This window comes from Ursus arctos, unplaced genomic scaffold (assembly GCF_023065955.2).
Source record: "Ursus arctos isolate Adak ecotype North America unplaced genomic scaffold, UrsArc2.0 scaffold_17, whole genome shotgun sequence".
NCBI classification, from domain to species: domain Eukaryota; kingdom Metazoa; phylum Chordata; class Mammalia; order Carnivora; family Ursidae; genus Ursus; species Ursus arctos.
In genome coordinates, this window is record NW_026622841.1 from 51038317 (window position 1) to 51059289 (window position 20973).

At 42.1% G+C, this 20973-nt stretch overlaps 1 protein-coding gene and 1 long non-coding RNA gene across 14 annotated transcripts in view; one reads left to right on the forward strand and one right to left on the reverse strand.

Moving 5' to 3' along the window:
• LOC130543948 (uncharacterized) overlaps positions 1-14119 on the forward strand; it is a 41744-nt gene extending 27625 nt beyond the window's left edge. For all 3 annotated transcript variants that reach the window (XR_008959748.1, XR_008959749.1, XR_008959750.1), the window contains one exon: positions 10200-14119. This is a non-coding gene — a long non-coding RNA (uncharacterized LOC130543948). The remainder of the gene's footprint in view (positions 1-10199) is intronic.
• DLGAP1 (DLG associated protein 1) overlaps positions 1-20973 on the reverse strand; it is an 843835-nt gene that overhangs the window by 117942 nt on the left and 704920 nt on the right. The gene's annotated exons all lie outside the window — the stretch shown is intronic.

The window sequence follows — 20973 nt, forward strand, 5'->3', positions numbered from 1 at the left end:
AAGAATAACCTAAAACTAGGATTATCTAGTTCTAGTAATCTAGGAATCTAGAAAACTATTCAAACTTTGACTTCCATTTTTTCACCAAATGAAGCTCTACCCTAGAGAAATCATGAGTATATCCATTATCACCACTGTACTTACACATTTCTTTAGGGTGGCTATTTCTAGGAGTAAGTGTAAAGTTTCTGAGTGATGTGATTGATGATATTGTGGCATGTTGGCTGAGGCCATCAACCCTGGCATGATGGCTTAGGCCATCAAGTGACACTAAGTGGGAAACATTGGGGTCTGGGGCAGGTTATGTGTATTGATTGAGGGAGGGGCAGACTGTCAAGGAGCTGACAGTGTGAGTCAAGTGTCGGGCTCCCCTATGGATAATGTGCACAGTGCTATTCTGCTTTAGGCATTCTCTCACGGTAGGAGAGATGGCCAGATCTGAAGAATCTATTGCATTAAGATGTGTCAGGAAGTTGATATTATTAGCAATTTTTAGGTTATGATGTTGTCACATTAATACTATAAATAAGAACTTCAAGCCATTTGTTATACTTTTGTTCAGGTAAAATAAAGCTTTTCGAGGAAGAAGGCTAGCACAGTAGAGCTTGGTTGTTAAGAGCTTGAAATTCGGAGTCAAGTTGAATAGGTACAAATATCGACTGTGCCACTGACCAGCCGCTTGACCTTGGAAAACTTACTAAACTTTGCTGTGTCTTTGTTTCCTCAATGGTCAAAATGAGGATGCCATTAATAGTATGTACTGTCTGGTACCTGGTAGAGTGTGTTTGTCGATGAGGAGAACCATATGAGTTTCCCACTATGGTAGAGGAGGGGAGATTAAAAGATTCTGCACTGTTGAAAAAGCCAGGCTTCTGGTCAAGTCTATTCTATGAGGCATTATTAAAAACCTCCATATACAAAGGAATGTTCTAGGTAGTGGGACTTCGCCAGTGTTGGTCTTGTCTCTGAGGCTGGCCTCAGTGCAAACCTGGAATTAAGCATATCTCTGACACTTTGGACGGTATGTTGGGACCTGAAAGGGTCCATCTTTGTCCTGTTCCAGTTGGAGAACTCTATCCTCAGGGCTAGCCCAGAGCCCAAATGGCCACCAGCAATGGGTGATCAAGGGCACTCTTCTTTGGCCCGGGTTCCTTTTGAAGGTGTAGAACTATTTTGAGCTGACAGCATTTGAAAATAGGCTTTCCCCCCCGAACTCCCTTATCTGCCTAAAAGCAGAGACTCCCCAAAGAACTTAATGGTTGTAAATCCATTCCCCAGGAGTTTCTGCAACCAGAGAAGATTGGCTCTTGTCACTAGAGAGGAGAAATGTCACCATATTTATTTATTTATTTATTTATTTTTAAAGATTTTATTTATTTATTTGACAGAGATAGAGACAGCCAGCGAGAGAGGGAACATAAGCAGGGCGAGTGGGAGAGGGAGAAGCAGGCTCATAGCAGAGGAGCCTGACGTGGGGCTCGATCCCACAATGCCGGGATCACGCCCTGAGCCGAAGGCCGGCGCTTAACCGCTGTGCCACCCAGGCGCCCCAATGTCACCATATTTAAGCAGACATTATTACAAAACTATCACATACCTCATCTAGTCTCATAAAAGCCTGTTTATCTTAATTAAGTCATTTGTGGGGGTGCCTGTGTGGCTCAGTCAGTTGGTTAAGCATCGGACTCTTGATTTGGCTCAGGTCATGATCTCAGAGTTGTGAGATGGAGCCCTGAGTCGGCTCTGTGCTGGGCATGGCCTGCTTAAGATTCTCTCTCTCCCTCTGCCCTCCCCACTTTGTGTGCACATGTGAGTGTGTGATCTCTCTCTTAAAAAAAAGTCATTTAGTAAGAGCCTCTCCCTCCCCTTCCCCTATTAAGATGGCACATAAACCTCAAATTTTAACTGCCTCCTTGAGCCATATTTTTCTGTAAACTCTTATACGTATGTGAATAAAAATCTGTCTTTTCTCTTGCTCATCTGTCTTTTGTAAATTTAATTTGCAGGCCTCAATTAAGAAACACAAGGGTAGGGAAAAAGTTCTTCCTCCCCAACGCATTCCAATATGGCTTTGGCCAAATGCTGGACTCTACTCTGCTAAATCTCTATTCAGGTCTTCAGAACTAGCTTGGCGCCTTGTAACAGGATATCTTCAGTTTTAGGGAGTTGAGGTAAATTGAAGTCTGCCATAAACCATAAATCAGAAATAGAATGCCCCATGTAATATCTGATGTGTTCATATTTGTACAGCGTCTTTGAACAATAGCTCAAATACAGGTGCTAGGTAAGTATTTGCTAAGTAGAAGTATTCACTGTCTTGCACAACCCCAATCTTTAAGACAAAACAAAATTTTATCTATCTATCTATCTATCTATCTATCTATCTATCTATATATTTTATTTCATGCTGCATCTTTGTAATCTTATGTATATGATGATGTAAGAAGTAAATACTACTAAGAAAGCTAAAACTTTTTATTGTTGGAATAAGATCATCGGAGCGAGATCATTTTAACCAACGTCTGCCCTTTGAAGTGTAACCAGGAATGGCATTTTTAAACGAGTGCGAGGCATATTTAGACTTACACAAAGTGGAACGGGTGGATGACTAGAAAGATAAATGGTGGTAATAACCACTGACAATGGTACAAAATTATGCATCCTTTGGGAGCCCGGAAATATATATTCCTTTTCAAGAGGAGATGAGACTTAGAAAATTGGGCGCTGTAATGTGATTTTCGAAAGGCCTGCAATCGTCAACGAGCTAAGTGAAGCGCACTCCGGCCTGGGAATTCCTCTGCATTCCAAGCAAACCTGGCAACCGATACCTTCCTGGACAGCTGTTTCTCCCATTTATTTCCCAAATCCTTTTTTGCTAGTTGTTAGCTAAATCTTTATGTGAGTGCTCTATCCACCCTGCAGAAACAAATTCGTCTCAGAGGTTTTCCTTTTCATTTGGCAAATGATTTTCAAAAACGTTGATTGTCATTCGTTAAGCCCAAAACAAAAATGCGAGGGTATATTTTCTACAAATGCAATCAAGCCTAACATCATCTTACGTTTCTGAGAAATTTCTAAGTAATTTCTATTTCAGTGTCTCTAAACATAAGTAACAATTCTGCTTATCCATGCTTGTATGAACCATATCCCGAAATTAATATTTGACACCTATCAGGTAAGTGAAATGGTCGATATTTGGTTGATAAATCATCTAATGTTAACTTTTCCATTACTAAGCAGATGGAAATCAAATTCCATCTATTAGTTTTATTTTAGTTTACTTTATTAAGAATAGCTTTGGGGGCCTGGGTGGCACAGCGGTTAAGCGCCTGCCTTCGGCTCAGGGCGTGATCCCGGCGTTCTGGGATCGAGCCCCACATCAGGCTCCTCTGCTGTGAGCCTGCTTCTTCCTCTCCCACTCCCCCTGCTTGTGTTCCCTCTCTCGCTGGCTGTCTCTGTCTCTGTCTCTGTCGAATAAATAAATAAAATCTTAAAAAAAAATAGCTTTGGATGGTGACAGATGTTAACTAGACTTATTGTGGTGATCATTTTGCATTATATATAAATACTGAATCATTTCAATGTATACCTGAAACTAATATAATGTCATATGTCAGTTTTACTTAAAGAAAAAAGATAAAGAACATTTGAATAGGTCAAGCTGCTTGAACCTTGGTTGAAGCCATTTAATAGCCTTCTATTGCAAAGTTTTCAAAACCTTTCATGTGGCATTCTCGGTGACCTGGACCCTTATTACTTCTTGTTTTGTGTTACTCCCACGCCCTCGGCCTCGCTTTCCCTCTCCCTCCCGCCAATCGCTGGATGGAAACCACACTACCTTCTTTCAGTTAACTTTTCCTTCTCATTCGTTCCTCTGGTCTTTGTGCTTTGCCATTCCCTCACCAGGAATTAAAGAAAGATTTCCTTGAGGAAAGGGCAGTGAATTTTCCCTGCTCACCTACTGCATGGTTTCCCTAGGATCCTCACACCCTTATCTCTCTCTTTATTGCACTTGTACCCATGATAAACAATTACGTGTGTAAGTGTTCAAGAGTAGTCTCAGTTCTCTGCTCCTTGAAGTCAGGGCAGAGCCTGGGTCAGTGTCAGTGCTGTGTCCTCAGGGGCCGGGCCAATGCTTGGCATACAGTAGATACTCAATAAATGCTTTGCTAAATAAGGAAAGGGATTCTTGATTCTCTTCACTCTTAAATGGGCAGTTCATGATTTCCTGCTTCGTGACTGTACTTGAGCAGAAATGATAACCATGTTTTGGAAGTTGATTATTTAAGTCTGAGATAGAGCCAGTTATTTTTATAAAGGTAGAAAACAGATTTTGAACTTGAACTTCCCAGGAGCTAACTTTCTAAACAATTATTTTCTCCCACACATACTCATGCATGACTGATGGGAGTATTATCTGTAGGAAATTCTAAGCAGATACACTCCTTTCCATTTTAATTTTATCGATTTTTTATATCTATTTATTTTTTTAAAAGATTTTATTTCTGCGTTATCTCTACACCCGCCGTGGGGCTCGAACTCACAACCCTGAGATCAAGAGTGGCATGCTCCACCGGCTGAGCCAGCCAGGTGCTCCACCACTTTCCATTTAAAAAAATATATATATATTTTTAATTTTTAAAAGATTTTATTTATTTGAGAGAGAGAGTGAGGGAGCACACAAGAGTGCAAGAGCAGTGGGAGGGAGAAGCAGACTCGGTGGGGAGGCCAACTTGGGCTCCATCCCAGGCTGCTGGGATTATGACCTGAGCCTATGGCAGACACTTAACTGACTGAGCCACCTAGGCACCCTATTAAAAATCTATTTTTTAATAAAGATTTTATTTATTGCGGTGCCTCGGTGGCTCAGTCAGTTAGGCGTCTGCCTTCGGCTCAGGTCATGATCCCAAGGTTCTGGGATGGAGCCTCGTGTCGGGCTCTCTGCTCAGAGGGGAGTTTGCTTCTCCCTCTGCCTGCCATTCCCCCTGCTTGTACTCTCTGTCAAATAAATAAATAAAATTAAAAAAAAAGATTTTATTTATATATTGGAGAGAGAGAGAGCACAAGAGGGGGAGGGGCAGAGGAAGAGGGAGAAGCAGACTCCTCACTAAGCGGGGACCCCAACACGGGGCTGGATCCCAGGACCCTGGAATCATGACCCGAACTAAAGGCAGCCACTTAACTGACTGAGCCACCCAGATGTCCCTTTAAAAATCTATTTTAAAGAAATAATCATAGATGATTTTACCCTTGTCCTTATTGAGTCTAATCCCAACAGAGCAACATGAATAATTCTTTAAAACCAAGATCATGTAACCCATTCACTAAAACCCAGAAATGGCTCTTATTTCATTTAGAGGAGAAGCCAAATCCTTTCAATTGCCAATAGGTCCTGTATAATTCCTGTTATTTATGAATTTCATGCTATTTTTTTCTTCAGAATTTTCTACAATGAGACATTTTTGTTCAGGAAAAATTAAAGCATTTAGAACAGTGACATTCAGAAAGGACCTTTGGAAAGTTAACATTCCATTTTTTTTTTCCCCATTAAAAGTCAGTTATAAAGATTCCAGATTTTTTCAGAAGATTTTTTTTTTAAGGTTTTATTTATTTATTTGACAGAGAGAGGGAGAGAGAGAGAGAACAAGCAGGGGGATGGCAGGCAGAGGGAGAAACAGACTCCCGCTGAGCAGGGAGCCAGATGTGGGGCTGGATCTCAGGACCCTGAGATCATGACCTGGGCCAAAGACAGACACTTAACCGACCGAGCCACCTAGGTACCCTGGAAGATTTTCTTTTTAAATGGGAAACATGGTCACTACTCTTTAGTTACTCAATTGCTGATTGGAGAAACACACATACCAGAAAGAATTTGACATTTCTTCTTCATTTCTCTTCCTTAAATGTTAATGAGAACTAGGGAGTGTTTAAGACTTTTAGAGACCACTTGCTACTAAGTTCTAGTTCTTATTGGGTCCTCTTTTAATGTCATTGTGTTCTCTCTCGTTCTTGGCTCGATTTCAGCTGCTTATGGACGGTGTGGCAAGCACATCTCGTACATCAGGGCACGTTAAGTGCAGAGAAGCTGGGAAGAACTTCCTCCAAGCCCATTCCTTTTCCTGTACTTCTCCTCACACCCGTTCTCCTCTCCCTACCCCCAGTGCCATGCCTGGCAAGCCCTTCTCTCGTCTGGACCCTCCCTGGTGTATTCTAACTGGCCTTTCTGTCTTCAGTCTTTCCCCTCTTTTATTCATTCTCCATAAATGTGACTTCCTCACCTAAAAACAGTTAACAGGGCTCTGTTGCCCAAAGGATCAAGTTCAAGGCCCCTCTCAGTGTAGATCCAGCCTCTTCTTCCATCACTTTCTCCATGTACCCTAGTCTTTGGCTTCACTCTTTCCTTCACACACCATAGACTTCTGTGCTTCCACTCCTCTGCATGTGCTACCTTCTTGCCTGGAAATTGTTTTCCATGTGAACAATTTCTTGCCACTTTCTGGAATCAACTCACTGCCTTTCACAGTGGACCCTTCCAGTCCTCTTCAGGCACAAATCTATTCCTCTCTGGCCTTCCTTTAACATTCTGTGTGTCTCTGTTATGGCCCTTAGTCCACAGTATTTTCATTCTTTGCTTTCGTTGCACTTAGTGGCCTCTACGTTCCATTAGAGCATGGTTCCCATTGGTTATCTTACACTGTTGCTCTTTAGAAGTGCTAGTGGGTAGAACATGCCTGTTGATAGGATACTCATAAATAGCCATTCTGGTAAAATACTACTGTGGTTAGTACGTGAATTATGATGAAGAGGAGGATGACTGTTACAATAAAAGCTGCTGCTCCTCCTCCCTCCGCCATTGTCACTTTCACCATCACCACCTTTACCACATCCACCTCCATCCGCGAGCACCGCTTCCACTCCCGCTCCCACCGTCACCATCTCTGCCATCACTACCCCCACCGTCCCTGTCTCCACCACCATTTCTTCACTGTCACCCCCGTTACCTCCACCTCTCCCACCTCCACTAACTTCCATCACTTTTTATCATTTCTACCAACTCCACCACTATCACCATCGCCGCCCATTGGCTTTATTGAGCAACCGCCAAATACCACGCACTGGGCTGACTTGTATGTGTCATCTCATTTCATCTCCTCAGTCTGAACAAAGATGAGTGCTGTGTTCTGAATGTTTGTGTCCCCCTAAAATTTACATGTTGGAATCCTAACACGCAGTGTGATAGTCTTAGGAGATGAGGCCTTTAGGAGGTGATTAGGTAGTGAAGGTGAAGCCCTCATGAACAGGGTTAGTGCCTTCTAAAAGTGGCCAGAAGGAGCTCCCGTGGCCCCTCTGCCAGGTGAGGTCATGTGGGAGGCTGAACCAGGAAGTGGGGCCTCACCAGACAGAACCTGACCATACAGGCACTCTGATCTTGGACCTGCAGCCCCTAGAACTCTAAGAAACAAATTTCTGTTGCTCACAGCCTACTCAGTCTGTGGTATTTTGTTGTAACAGCCTGAATGGACTGAGACAATGAGAACACTGAAGCCCAGAGAGATTAGGAACATTCTGTGGTAACACAGTTCCAGGAGGAAGAGTTTGGGGTTCTCTGACTTGAGTCAGTCCTTCATCTCCGGGCAAAATGTCTCTTACCTTCCGAATTCCTTGGGGACCAAAGGCTATGCATTTGACTTCCTTTCATTCTTCTTTTTTTAACTTCCTTTCCTTTTTACTTCTTTCCTTTTTAACTTCTTTCAGTCCTTTTCACATGGTGAAAATATAATAAATGTTCAAATTCAATACTGGTTGCAAAAGTTGGTAGTCTACTTAACATCTTGCTTGCTTACTGAGTGTGCATGGGTTTTAATGAAAAAGACCTATCATACCATGAGTAATTGGTTTTGATAGTTCGCACAAAGTTTCCATTTCAAACCCAGGAACCTGGTTTTAGTCCATGTTCCTCCTCATACTGAATTCAAGACATGGAATTTTTGGTTTAAGCTAGCAAGGCAAGGGAAAGGGTAATCCCAGTTCCCACTGGAGACGCCTATGTCTACGTCTGAAAATGTGATTACAAAAGGGGACTATGGGGGGGGGGTCAAAGGGAAGGAAGGAGCTGATAGGAAAAAAAAGAGTCCTGTACATGTCACCTAATGCTCAAGAAATTGGACAAATTTATGCAAAAGGAGTCTTACATGCTTTTGTTTTCACTTCCATATCTTGTGAGAAAATCTGTTGCAATGGGCAGACAGTTTTACTTAGGGAAGGCCAATTTGCAGGGCCTGGGTCAGAATACCAGCATTTCAATGGGAACTTGGGTGAATAAATCATATCTTCCCTGCTACTAATAAGATCTTGCAGTTACCTGCCCATTCCCAGCTCCTTTGGCCTCACTCCACCATTTACTGGCTAACAGCAGTAAATGATGCCTATGCAGAGGTGTGCTGGTAAAATTTAATAGTCGGTTCTTTGATTGAAGGGAGAGAGCACTTCTAATTTATCATACTTGCTGATTTCCACAGTGTAAATTCTACCACATGGCTATTTGGAAGCTACCAACTTGACATCAACTCACTTGAAATTTTCACAGTTGGCTCTCATGAACCAGTATGAGTTCCAGTATGCACCAGTATGCACCATGGGTCCTATGGGATCCCTTTCTGCTCTAAGCCACTCCCTCCTTCCGTATCTCCGTCTCCAGGAAACTGACTTTTCCTTGTTAATCCCATTGCCCTCAAGCCCTTGCCAATTTGAAGCCACTTCTCCGTACCCTTTCACGAGAAGAGATGCTAAAGTCAGCATACACAGAAAAATACATTAACTGATTAGAAAATGTACCACCTTTTTATGGTTTGAACTTCAAGATTCGGCAGGTAGCCAGTGAAGTCTCTTTCCTCTCTGTGTTCTCAATTGTCAGGTTTCTTTCCCTGGATGTGATCAATGTTCTCAGTTTTTTTGTGTATCATCATACTTCCCACTGTCATTTATAGATCATTTTTCTGTTACTACCACCCTATAGACTCTCTTGTTTTGAGGGTAAATAACACCATTTTCTCTGTCTATATCTACTAACTTCCAGGATACTCCTCATCTTCTGTAGTGACTTCAGCCCATGTTTGATTGACCTTTCCATCCCATCCTCTGAAATGTCAACACTCATGTTTATAGCCTCACAAAACTTCCCCAACTTTAGTGATCTTTTCGTCTCTATTCTGGCTCTACTCTACTACTTGCTTTTGTTTGAACATACCCTGGGCTTTCCTTCCAGAACATTTGTTTGATGATTCCTTATGCTTAATCTGTTAATGGATTTATCTCCATATCTCTGCCTCTTAAAGTCCTATAGGCCCAGCTCAAATGACACCTCCACCAAGCTTTCTCTCATTTCCCCTTCTCTTCTAGAAATTCTCAAAGTCTTTGTGTGAATTTACATCTTTTATAAAACAAAGGACATTGTGTTTAATATGATAGTTATTTTTGTGTCTTCCTAACAGACTGAACTTCTTGAGGACTCTTGCTTTTATCCTTGTAGTCCCTACAATATTAAATAATTGCTTTATACATTTGGATAGAATATATTTTAATTTTTTCCTTATAAGAACTAGTAAGGATCTGGAATCAAAACAGGGCAGAATCAATATTACAGTGTCCTGACAGGTTACTACACTACTCAACTTTATTCCCAAATTTATAGGGAACCGAATAGGATTTTTCCCTCCTCCAACTGTCTTAGAGATTGTTCTTTTTCTACATACATAGACAACAAGAGTCCAGTAAAGGAAAACGTAAGCACTTATTTCTGCTGTACATCACAGTGTGTAGGATATTTGCATGACACATGCATGTGTGGGATGTGTCCTCTGTTTCTGTGTGTTGGGGGCAATCCCTAGCTTACAGTGGATCATCGGTGAACAAGAACAGCTATCATCATCACTGGTGCTTGTGCTTAAATTGTGACTATTGTGTTCTTGATCAGCAAGGCCCCCATGTCTTTGCAGCGAATGTCATTTTCTCTTTGGTGGATTTTCACCTTTTCACAGAAGCTCTGTTATCCCCATTCCCCTATATTTATTCCTTAATTCTGTACCAGTTGGCCTTCCCAACTTAAAAAAAGAGTGAGGTCTCTGTAATCATAAACGTGCCTGTGTGACAACCTTATCATTCTTTTTGTTATGAGAATTAATATCAACTTTTACTTTCAGAAAAACACAGCTCGGGATTGAGACATTTGACACATGGAGTCTCACCGGGAAGAACTGACTATAAACCACCAGGAAAGAGCACGTGATCACCATCTACAATTTTTATCATTCCCCACAGCTCAGTCACCCCTGTGCTCAGTCCCTTACTGATCACTTAAGACACATGGGCAGTGGGCATTATAGAGTATATGGGGGACTTGCTGCAGTCTGTGAGCTCAATGCTGGTCTGCCTAAGAAAGCCAACTTCAGGACATGAGGCATCATTATAGTTTTCTGACTTCTATTAGGGATCTAATAAATAGTTATTAGCTCTCTATTAGATCCCGAGAGAAGAGCATACACTGTGAACTATTTTCCAAGAGAAGAGCACAGCAGTTCCTCACGAGACATCTTGGTTGAGGCTGTGTGATATCTGTGGCTTCCCTATCTCTAGTTGATGGTGAAATATTCATGTTCTCAAGTAGAGGCATGCCATTGCATGACAGGACAGACGGGCTGGAGATCCCCATTTGTTATCTCTATATGATCGTGACAGCTGAACTGGGAGCAAAATAAAATCAAAATATCACTTCAAATTGCTTAGGGTTAAATGAAGGAAACCACAAGATGACCAGCTATAACCTCTGTCTTCAAGACCTATCTATGATTCAGAAAGGATGGCGGTGATGTCACAGGCTTGAGGGCAGAAGAAAGCTGTACAGGTTGGTACAGTGATCACAGAGTCTAATTTTTTTGAGACAAGTCCTGATTTTAAATATTCTAATCAGCTGTCAGAGGTGTTCTGTTCTTTCATCCTCAAAGCTTAGTCATTGAAAATCCAGGAGAAAAAATTTTTGTTTACCCATGGTCATTTTCTCCACAAAGAAATGTTACCATTCACACACTTGGGCCTGGGAAGAATGGAGAAGGTCTTTGTTGAACCGATGCTACCGGTTCTGGTTTCCATAACCCTGCTGTAAGATGAGCAGAGCAAACGAAGATGACCTAGTCCCAATGGGATGAGACAAGACTGGAATCACAGGGGATCTGGTGAGACCTAAGAACCTAAGAAAGTGGGGGTTTAGCTGTCTTGGTGAAAGAAGAGAGGATGATTTCAACTCTGTTTACAGGTGCAAGCATTCTTAACATAAAATGGAGGCTCCTCAGGATTCAATGTAACCTCCATTTCCAGCAGGAGCGTGGGAGCTAGGAATTGGCATTTCACTAGAGAAGTTTCAAGAGGTTTAAGCGGACTTGAAAACAACACTCTCTTCTCATATTCTTAGTTGGTTTCTTAGGATCAGAGATGATGTCCTAGAGGGATTAATCAAAGGGCATTTCTCAAATTGATTTGTGACCAGGAGTTTCAATAGGAAAGAATTTCTCTTGCCAGGATCTTCAGAGAGAAAACTGTGTTTCCAGTTCCACAGACTGACACATACTCACTGTGTGATGCTAATGAAAAGGGGAGGCATTTTAAAATTCAAGGTTATTTTTTATAACCATCTTTTTCAAAGAACTCTGACCTCTAGTTATTTTACATGATAGAAGATAATGACTAAATGAGATGCTTACTTGCCTCCCCTGATGATGGCATATAAGCTATTTACATGAGTTGATACTGCTGGATAAATTGCAGATTCCTTTGCTTGGGTCCATTTTTATATCCTTCCCGCCTCAAAAAGCCAATATGTTCTGACTAGGAGACCATGATTTTTGGAAAAGCTCTGGATTTAAAGCCCAAGCCTGGCTGACCAATGTTTAGATACATAGTAAAGGAAATAGATGAGAAGAAGTTCGGCCCAATCATCTCCAGGTTTCTAATTTTTAAGAAGATGTTATTAATTTATGAGTCAGAGGGCCTGGATTTGAATCCTGATTCTTCTCTCACAAGGTGTTTGACTACTGTTAAGTTATGTCATCTTTGTTGTCTCATCTGTAATGAGGCAGCTTCTCCAGAGGAACTCAAAAGTCCCTTTCAACTGTGGAATTTGGATTCTCTGGGGACTGGCATGATGTTGAAACACAGGACTTCTTACTGGGTTCTAGGAAAAGCTTTCCTAACATGGAACTCCTAGGTGCATTCTCCACTCAGCATTATTTGACTGAAGAGTAGTGTCCAAACCCCTGACAAAAAATACATTGGACATATATTTCTTATTGAGTGTTCCAACTGATAAAATACAGAGAAGATGCTGATGTTAGCTGAAGTCAGACGAGAAAAGGCCAAATATATAGAAAACCTCAAGAGATCAATTTAATTTCTCTCCATAATAAACAACTCAAGCTAAAAATATCAACAGTCTATAAACAAGAACTGCTCTGATACAACCCTATAAAAAGAAATAGCTTTATTGAAACTTAGCCTGAAGTTTTATGGAGGAAAGGTTACCCTAGAAAGCCTCCAAATTTGTTAAGAGAGAAGCATTTTTTTTTCCATCTCTATTTAGGATGATAAATGATGTATTTCACTTCTAGAGGCCCAAGTAAAAGCGAAGGATGAAATAAAAAGTGCTTAAGTGGCTAGAAATAAACATAGTTGCAGCTTTGCCCATATGAGGAATGTATAGCAATAATGCGGATCAGACAAAGGATTATCATCACAGAGAGGAAATGAGGCATGAAGCAAATAATTAAGCAGTATTAAATCGTCTCCGAGAACACTTGTGAGAGTATAAAAGGCAAACAGTGTCAGCCATAGCGTCGAGAAGTGATAAGAAAAAGTGAATGAAATAAACTCAGTATCTGGGAGGGAGCATGGTATTGTGGTTTCTTCCTAGGTGTGTGTTCTTTGGCAATTTATTTGTTCTCCAAGTTTCTTAATTTTTTCCTCTGTAAAACGGAGCAAGTTAGTATCTCCGTCACTGGAGGGACACAATGGTTAAATAAGGTAACAAATGTAAGGCACAGAGGGATGTTTCTGAAACATAAAAGGGGTCAACAATCGGTGCTTATGGTTAGTTAAGGTGATGTTTGATCCAGCTGGTCAAACAACGGTATTCTATCATTGACATGAAAGCTGTTCTCCAGGACCTGTGACAGCTCGTAAAATACCCTATATAAACAGTATGACTGAGTAAGGAGTTTTTATTTAAGCCATAATTTTCTTGAAAGTTGGAATCCTCCACTTTGCATGAATCCTTTTCTCATTCTCATTCATACAGGAAAAGTAATCTACCCAAGAGTCTATGATCTGATGGAGCAACTAATTGTCCATCAGAAGCTGAAGAAGGAAAGACAATGGGTGGGGGGAAGGGCAGTTGTAGGCCTTCTCTGAGAGATACTAGGCAGAACCTGGGGAAGGGGGTCTTTCTCTTTAGCAGAAAAGTTGCTGAGATTCTGATGGAGCAGGATGAGAAAATCAGAGGAATTGCGTAGAAAACCATGATTTCTGATAAAATCATTCACTTAAACTACACCCATATGGACAAGGGCATTATTAGCTGGCAACATTGCAACGAAAATAGTAAGAAGAGGCAGCATAGTCTGCTAGCTTATCTGATAAAGTCAAGCAGCAATTTAGAAGCCCGAGTTGAACCCATTCATGCCCAGCACACCTTCAGCAGGCCCCCACTTTGCCCTTGGTTGTGTATATATGCACACGGTTGACCCTTGAACAACACGGCTATGAACGGTGTGGGTCTACTTATATACAGAGTTTTTACAGTACAGCGTTGTAAATGTGTTTTCTCTTATGATTTTCTTTTTCTTTCTTTCTTTCTTTTTTTTTAAAAGATTTCATGTATGTTTTTGAGACAGAGAGAGAGAGAGAGAGCACAGGCGGGGAGGAGGATGAGAGGGAGAGCAGACTCCCTGCTGAGCAGGGAGCCCGATGCGGGACTTGATCCCAGGACCCTGAGATCATGACCTGAGCCAAAGGCAGATGCTTAACCCACTGAGCCACCCAGGTGCCCCCTCCTATGATTTTCTTAATAACATTTTCTTTTCTCTAGCTTGCTTGATTATAAGAATACAGTATATAATAAATATACAAAATATGTATTAATAGATTGTTTATGTTATAGGTAAGGCTTCCAATCAACAGTAAGCTATTAGTAGTTAAGTTTTCAGAGAGTCAAAAGTTAGTGGATTTGTGACTGCGCGGGGCTCAGTGCCCCTAGGCCCTACGGTGTTCAAGGGTCAACTGTATATGTCTCCTGAGAAAGATTTAAGGTCCTACCCCTGTGTTCTGTCTCCTCCCAGCACAGTGTTCTTGCAGACTGTAGCACTGAACAAATGTTTACTAAATTAAAAAAGAATCTTTGAAGAAAATTCTTTGTATTATTTTTGTATTATTGTATTATTTGCAAAGCAGGATCAGTGGTTTCCGGCAGAAATTAAGTTAATTTATCCCTGCTTATGTTAAACGCTCCAAATGTTCTCAAATCTCAGACTATAATTGATATCCTGAAACAACAAACCTTTTCATCAGCTGGGTCAACAAAGTTGAAAACCTAGTGGCCAGATAAGCTCTTTTCTCCGTTTGACCTTTAGTAGGTTTCAGAAATGTAATTTTAGGATTTTCCATCAGCCAGGGTCAGGTTGCCCTCATTTTGAAGGTACTCTGAATGTCTGAAAAACAAGCCCTGTCCTTGTGTGTTCCAGAAAACAGGTATCATGTGTCCCTTTTAGTGGGCCTATCATTTTCCTCCGCTAAACATCACCACTAAGAAGAGGGGGTATTCAACCATTTCAATGGGAAGCGGATACATGTTGAGCGTTGCTACCCACCTCAGCAAGCCAAAGCACAGGTGATGGATTTAAAGGTAACACTTCCCTGTGTCTAGAATTTGGACCCACAGAAATACAGCCAGGTCAGTGTGGCATAGTTGTTGTTCAAATGTCTTCCAGATTGTAAGCATTGGAGGACCAGTTCTAAGAGAGATAAAAATATATTTTGAGGAAAAAAAAGAGATTTTGTGATTAAAGCAATTTGGAAAATTTTGGATCAATTAGAATCAAAGAGATTCCTTTGGGTTTCTTGGAGGGTTTTCTTGGAGTCTTCGATATGGTAATAAGCACTGATACTTCCTAAGAGGTTTACAACATGTGAGGTATATCCAAATTTTATCTCAAGAGGTGAGCTATATATATTTTTTTTGCTTAAAAAAAATTTTTTTTTCTACAACACCTCGTCAAATTTTGGAATACAGTTAGAGAAATGCAGACAAGCCTCACCCCTGCCTGCTTTTTTGTGAAGTTGCTAAGCATTGTTGAGAATTTCTCAACTCCAGGATTCTTAGTGGTATCTCGAGGGGGAGTCAGGATTTGAATGGGCGATACCAAATAAGGAGAGATTTACTTGGCCTTGGTTTAGCTCTTGGAAAAATGTTTGGGGATTCCAGATGGCCTTGGGACCTCTGAATGTGTAGCACCATGGCCTGTGAGTGGCCTGGAATGGCCTGCTCTGTGCATTCTCTCTGCTGGTGTGCTGTGAGATGAAGTAAGCTGGTGGCCAGAGGGAGTACAGGCTGGGAGGAGCGCATTAGAGATGAAGGGAGATTTAAGAAGCAATGAGGAAAGGAAGGGATTGATCTTTCGGTTTTCCCATTTTTATCAAGTATTTCTCTTTAAGGAAATTTCCTTATAATGTCGATTCTCTTTTAGTTTTCATTTCTCCCTCCTTTCAAGTTCCCCAATTTATTAGCTTTTCTACTACCACCAACAGAATTGAGCTCTACATCTCATGCCATTAGTCCCTGAGACCAAGACTTATGTTTTAGGTGTATGCGGAGTGGTATTTATTTATTTATTTAAGTTCAGTTCGCCAGCATCTAGTACATCCTTAGCTTCAGATAGAGAGTTCAGTAAATTCATCAGTTGTGGAGGGGCTGCCTTTTAATTACGTAAGGAAAAGAAAATATAAATTGGGAACGTGGAGTGATATTGGCACGCCACCCAAAACACCACTCGGTATAGATCTAAGGCACGCATGAGGGTCTGGTTTAGTAGGGACCCTCAAAAGCACCCCCATAAAGACCATTCCTGATAAAGGAAACTCCCTATAATATTTGGGCCAGATGATTCCCATAGTTACTACGCTAATTCGAAAAAAACATGAGTCGGATGAACAAAAATTACTCAGAAAGGTTAAATTAGCCGAAGTATGGCTTTAAGCACATAAGCATTTTTTTTAATCTTTAAATTTATTGGCCTATATTTACATTTATTATTGTAACAATTTAACGATAAATACTGGCCTAAAGAATTCCGTAATTCCACCATACCTTGATATTTTAAAAATAGGTTGAGGAATTTCACATAAGGAATTACAGGAAGAAAATCGTGAAAATGGGACATAATAATAGTCCATATTTTTCTATGTATTTGCTCAAGTCAAGGTTTTTTGTTTTTTGTTTTTTAGTTCATCTTAATGTATGAGGAACTATCCTTAGGAGAACTCTGAAAAATTTACTAATCATTTTAACATGTCATCAAAACAATACCAAAAGAAACAAATTCCTGGCTCTTTGTAATCTGCCTCTGGTAATGTAATTCAGCTCGAGATCAAAGGTTAAGTGTTTCTCACTAGAGGAGAGAAGTAATCACTTCCATTATGTGTATTTTTTGAAGTGTTTTTATTGTTAATACAAAATGAAATGGAGTCCCCGCCCCTCCCTACAAACCATTAATAGTTGCGAACGGGCATCGGAAGCACATTATGAGTCAATTATAAAGTTCTCCTGGTCTCCAGAGTTCAAATGCAATCTTATCATTTTAATTAGCAGTTTATTCTTTTACCAGGCATCACTATACCCCCTCCCTCCCCGATTTACAGTGGAATAGAGAGACATTAGCTCTCCAAGGTCACTCAATGCCTATCCACATGTATTCACATTGGCAGTGGTTCAGGCCCAGGAAGGCAAGAGCTGGGGCCAGATGATCAAGCCGGCTGAGATTTGCATATGGCCGCTGGTTACTAACTTCAGCACTTTAAAGCTTCAAAACTCTCTCTGTTATTGAGTTCCCCTCTTAGAGTCAGGGGGAGATGGACGTTAGCGCTGAATTACTATCATCAACCAACCTTCTTTATAAACTTTTCTCCTCCATTAGGAAATCAAGAAACCGTGTCCCTGGAAATCCAACCAACTTTTCTAGCGTTGGAGCACCAGTGAAAGAGACCAGCGTGCTGGCAATGCGGAGCTAGGACTAGGTTAGTAACTGCGGACTGGCTCACGTTAATGACAGGCAGGCAGCACGCATTCATGAAGCCAGGACCCCAGATCATTCTCAGCGCTCTCCAACTCTTTGCTTCGGGCATCTGGGTTTCTCAGTATAAAAGCCATCATAGTTATGTGCACTGCCGATCCCAAGGAGCAAACGTGAGGCAAACTATAGTTTTTAACACCTGAGTTTTCTTTTTCCTACATACACTAATTTGCATGTTGAAGAAATACAAAATTTTTCCTTATCCTGTGCACGGGCAGAAACTTGTCAGCAAACCTATTTTACTATGAAGGCAATCACGGCATAGGTGCGCGTCAGTGAGATGAGTGGTGTAGCTGCTTGCTGAATGTGATTAGAGAAGGAGAAAGGGCAGGTCAGATATCCGGCGTAATGGACTCTGGGCAACTTGGTACATGATTATACTCAGGGCCACGAAATCTCTGTGATTTCACAGCTGAAGTCAGAGTGTCCCAATACACTGAAGATGGAAGTAGTTCCTCCACTGAAAATTTATTTGAAAAGGACAAAAGGGAATACATGTTGGGCCAGGAGGCTGCTAGGATGAGCGTGTCCTTTCTGCATCTCGACTGATTAGTGCTCAGGGTTGGTACCACCTATGTCAGCTGCTGGGGTGAACTGCTGACGGCTCTTTTTAGGTGTACAAATTGTCTGATCTTATCAGAGGGGCAAAATATCACATGAAACAGGGAGAAATAACCGAGGCGGCCTCATGGCTCCCCAGGCTGAAGGATTCCTCAGGCACTCTTCATTCTGTAATGTCAGTGGTGAAAAGGTAGGGCGGAGGCCCTATGTGGGGGTCTTGGGGGGGGGGCAATCACATCCTCCCTACAAATCAGTGAGGACTCTGCTTTCTAAAGAACGTTAAGTCATAATATGCAATTAGGAAAATGATAGCGCCATAATGTCAAACAAAATAGCAGGGCAGGCTGGAAGCAGGATTCTAGACACGCGGATGGGATGCCGTCCATGTCAGTCAGTCGACCTGGGGGTGCTGAGGGGCTGCGGTGGCTGCACACTGTGGTTGGCCACTGAGGCCCAGAGAAGGGAAGAAGCCGATGCAGAGAAGCTCTGGGGGGCTGAGCCCAGGGGGAAGTTTGGACTGAGGGTGATAAAGAAGACAGAAGATTCCGTCTGAAGCTGTGTTGGTATGTGTTGGGCCCGGAACAAACAGGAGTCTGTTTCTCTAGGATAAATGGAAATAATTCAGCCGCGAGCTGACAGGTAGATCGGGAAGGAGATCATGCAGTACGATCTCAAGGACTGCAGGGGAGTTGTGCGGCGGGCTGTTGTGTGTGAGAGACACCGAGAGACTCTGAGAGTTCCTGCAAGGGACTGTTTAAGATTTTAAATGTGTGGCCTCTTCCCGAACTCTCTTGCTGGATTTGATGACCAGTGGAGGGAAGCAGGCTGTGGGGCCCTATGTACACCATCCTAGAAGCGACTGGTCTCAACGAGGTAGTTGGGGTCTGAGCAATTCTCATAGCTGGAAGAATTTAAGGAAAGCTCCATGGGCAGCCAGAGGTCCTTGACCCGGAAGGACATACCTGCTGGATTAGGAACAGGAACTAACTGAAAAGTCCGAGAAGCCTGTCCGCAGGGCCCTTGCCCCTGGGGTGGAGGGGAAGGAAAGGCTAGAGAAAGCCTCCCTCCTGCAGCCACTCAGGTAGCAGGCAGCTCAGCAGACGGTAATCAGCAACAGGGTAAGAGGACAGAGGACAGAGATCCAAGTCTTAGAAAAGAGGACTAGATGGAAATTTGGTCTTAGAAATGGACAGGAAACTAACTTGTGAGGACAAAGGGAAGCAAGGGTCATTTTGGGGTCCTAAGTTCTGCAAAGGCAGAATCAACCCCAGCTCCTGAGTGTGCAGTCTGATGATGCCGGCTGGTCACAAAACCGCTCGGGGGAGAAGGATTAGGAAGGAGGACAGGAATTCAGGCATATTACAGTGTGAGAAATCTCTTATTCCAGGTTCTAGAATCTCCAAAATGGTGTGGAGGCTGAGGCTCAGGATCACTGGAAAGAGCTGGTCCCCGGGATGGATGTTTGGAGCTGGCCTGACAAGGAATCAGAACTCTGTGTCAGTGAGAGCCTTCCATTCCCGTGCTTTTATCACGTGCTTTTATCACGCCCTACCACGGGGTTTTATCACATTTTCTTAAAATGCTTTGGACGTTTGTATGGTTATGGGTTGGGGACATTGATGAGAAGAGCAGAAAACATGAGAATATTATAAGGGACAAATAAACGGGACTGGTAGTGAACTAGACAGAAAACAAGACAGAAATTGCCAGAACTGCTTTAAGTGTGAGAAGATGGTGGTCCTGACCTCCGCTGAAGATGTGGACGTGTGGGGAGAACACGTGTTCAGAGGAGAGTGAGGGGCTGTTTTTCACTTGGATAAATCCCGGTTTCTGGAAATGTTTTAGTGGCGACAGTGCGTTACACGGAATGCATTGCAGCCTGTATTCATTCATCCCGTGTACATACCTCGGCAGCCGCCAGGGGGAGACCTCACCCACCAGCTTCTAGTAGAGAGAATTCCCTCGGGGATCAAAGCGCCCTACATTGGACAAATTCCTCCCAAATTCGCCTTCACACGCTGAGCCTCTAATCTTGACAGTTCCCAGAGCAGCGGGCATGGCTATATCTGGGCAATTATACCACCGGGAAAGTGAAGACTGCTTTGTAAAACCATAAGCACCCAGGAACAGATGCTTTAAAAAATGTAAAAACAAGACTGCAGTGACAGCAGTTAGGATTATGGAAGCTGAGTCACCTCACTGCATTTCTTCACATGGTATATTCGTGAGGCGGTGGCTCTGCAGAGGCCCCGGAGAGGGCTGGGTGCTGGGTGCGAGGGACCCAAAAGGTTGGCAAGGTTGGCTTTGCACAGACGCCAGGCTCCCTTGGATCAGGGGAGGCAATTCTGTTTCTCACACTAAACAAAAAATTATATTTTGTGGCTAAATGAGAAATGGTCATTTTGAGAGTCCATTGCTAGGTTTTCTTTCAAAGCTTTTCAAGACAGGGGTGCCTGGCTGGCGCGGTCGGTGGAATGTGTGACTCTTGATCTCGGGGTCGTGAGTTTGAGCCCCACGTGGGTGTGATTACTTTAAAATCTTTAAAAAAAGTCTCCTCAAAACAACTTTGAATTAAAACCTCTGAGAACACAGTGACTCATGTCCTTGTTCTTCAACCTGGTGGCGCATTGGGTCATTGGTGTCTTGCCTGGAGGGACATATTTTTAATTTGAGCTTTATCTGTTTGTTACTGAGCTGATGTCATGGAGATTAGCTGGGATGTATACAATTAGAGGAAGAAAGAACACTTCTAGGATTTATTAATATTGGTCTCCAATGTCTTTTGGGTATTTTTGACAGGAGCCTCGTGTAAAGAGAAAACACAGGAATACGTGGAAAAGCAAACAGGAAAAAAGTGCGTGTTGATAATACTCTACTTCAGGGTTCCAGAACTGGGTAATAAAGGACAAATGTGTGGGTCTTTAAGAAATTATTTATGTAGTTCAGTTCACAAAATGCAGAGTGGGAATAAGTTTCATAGACAAAAGTAAGAAATTCTGTTTTTTTTATTACAGAGAAATGCAGA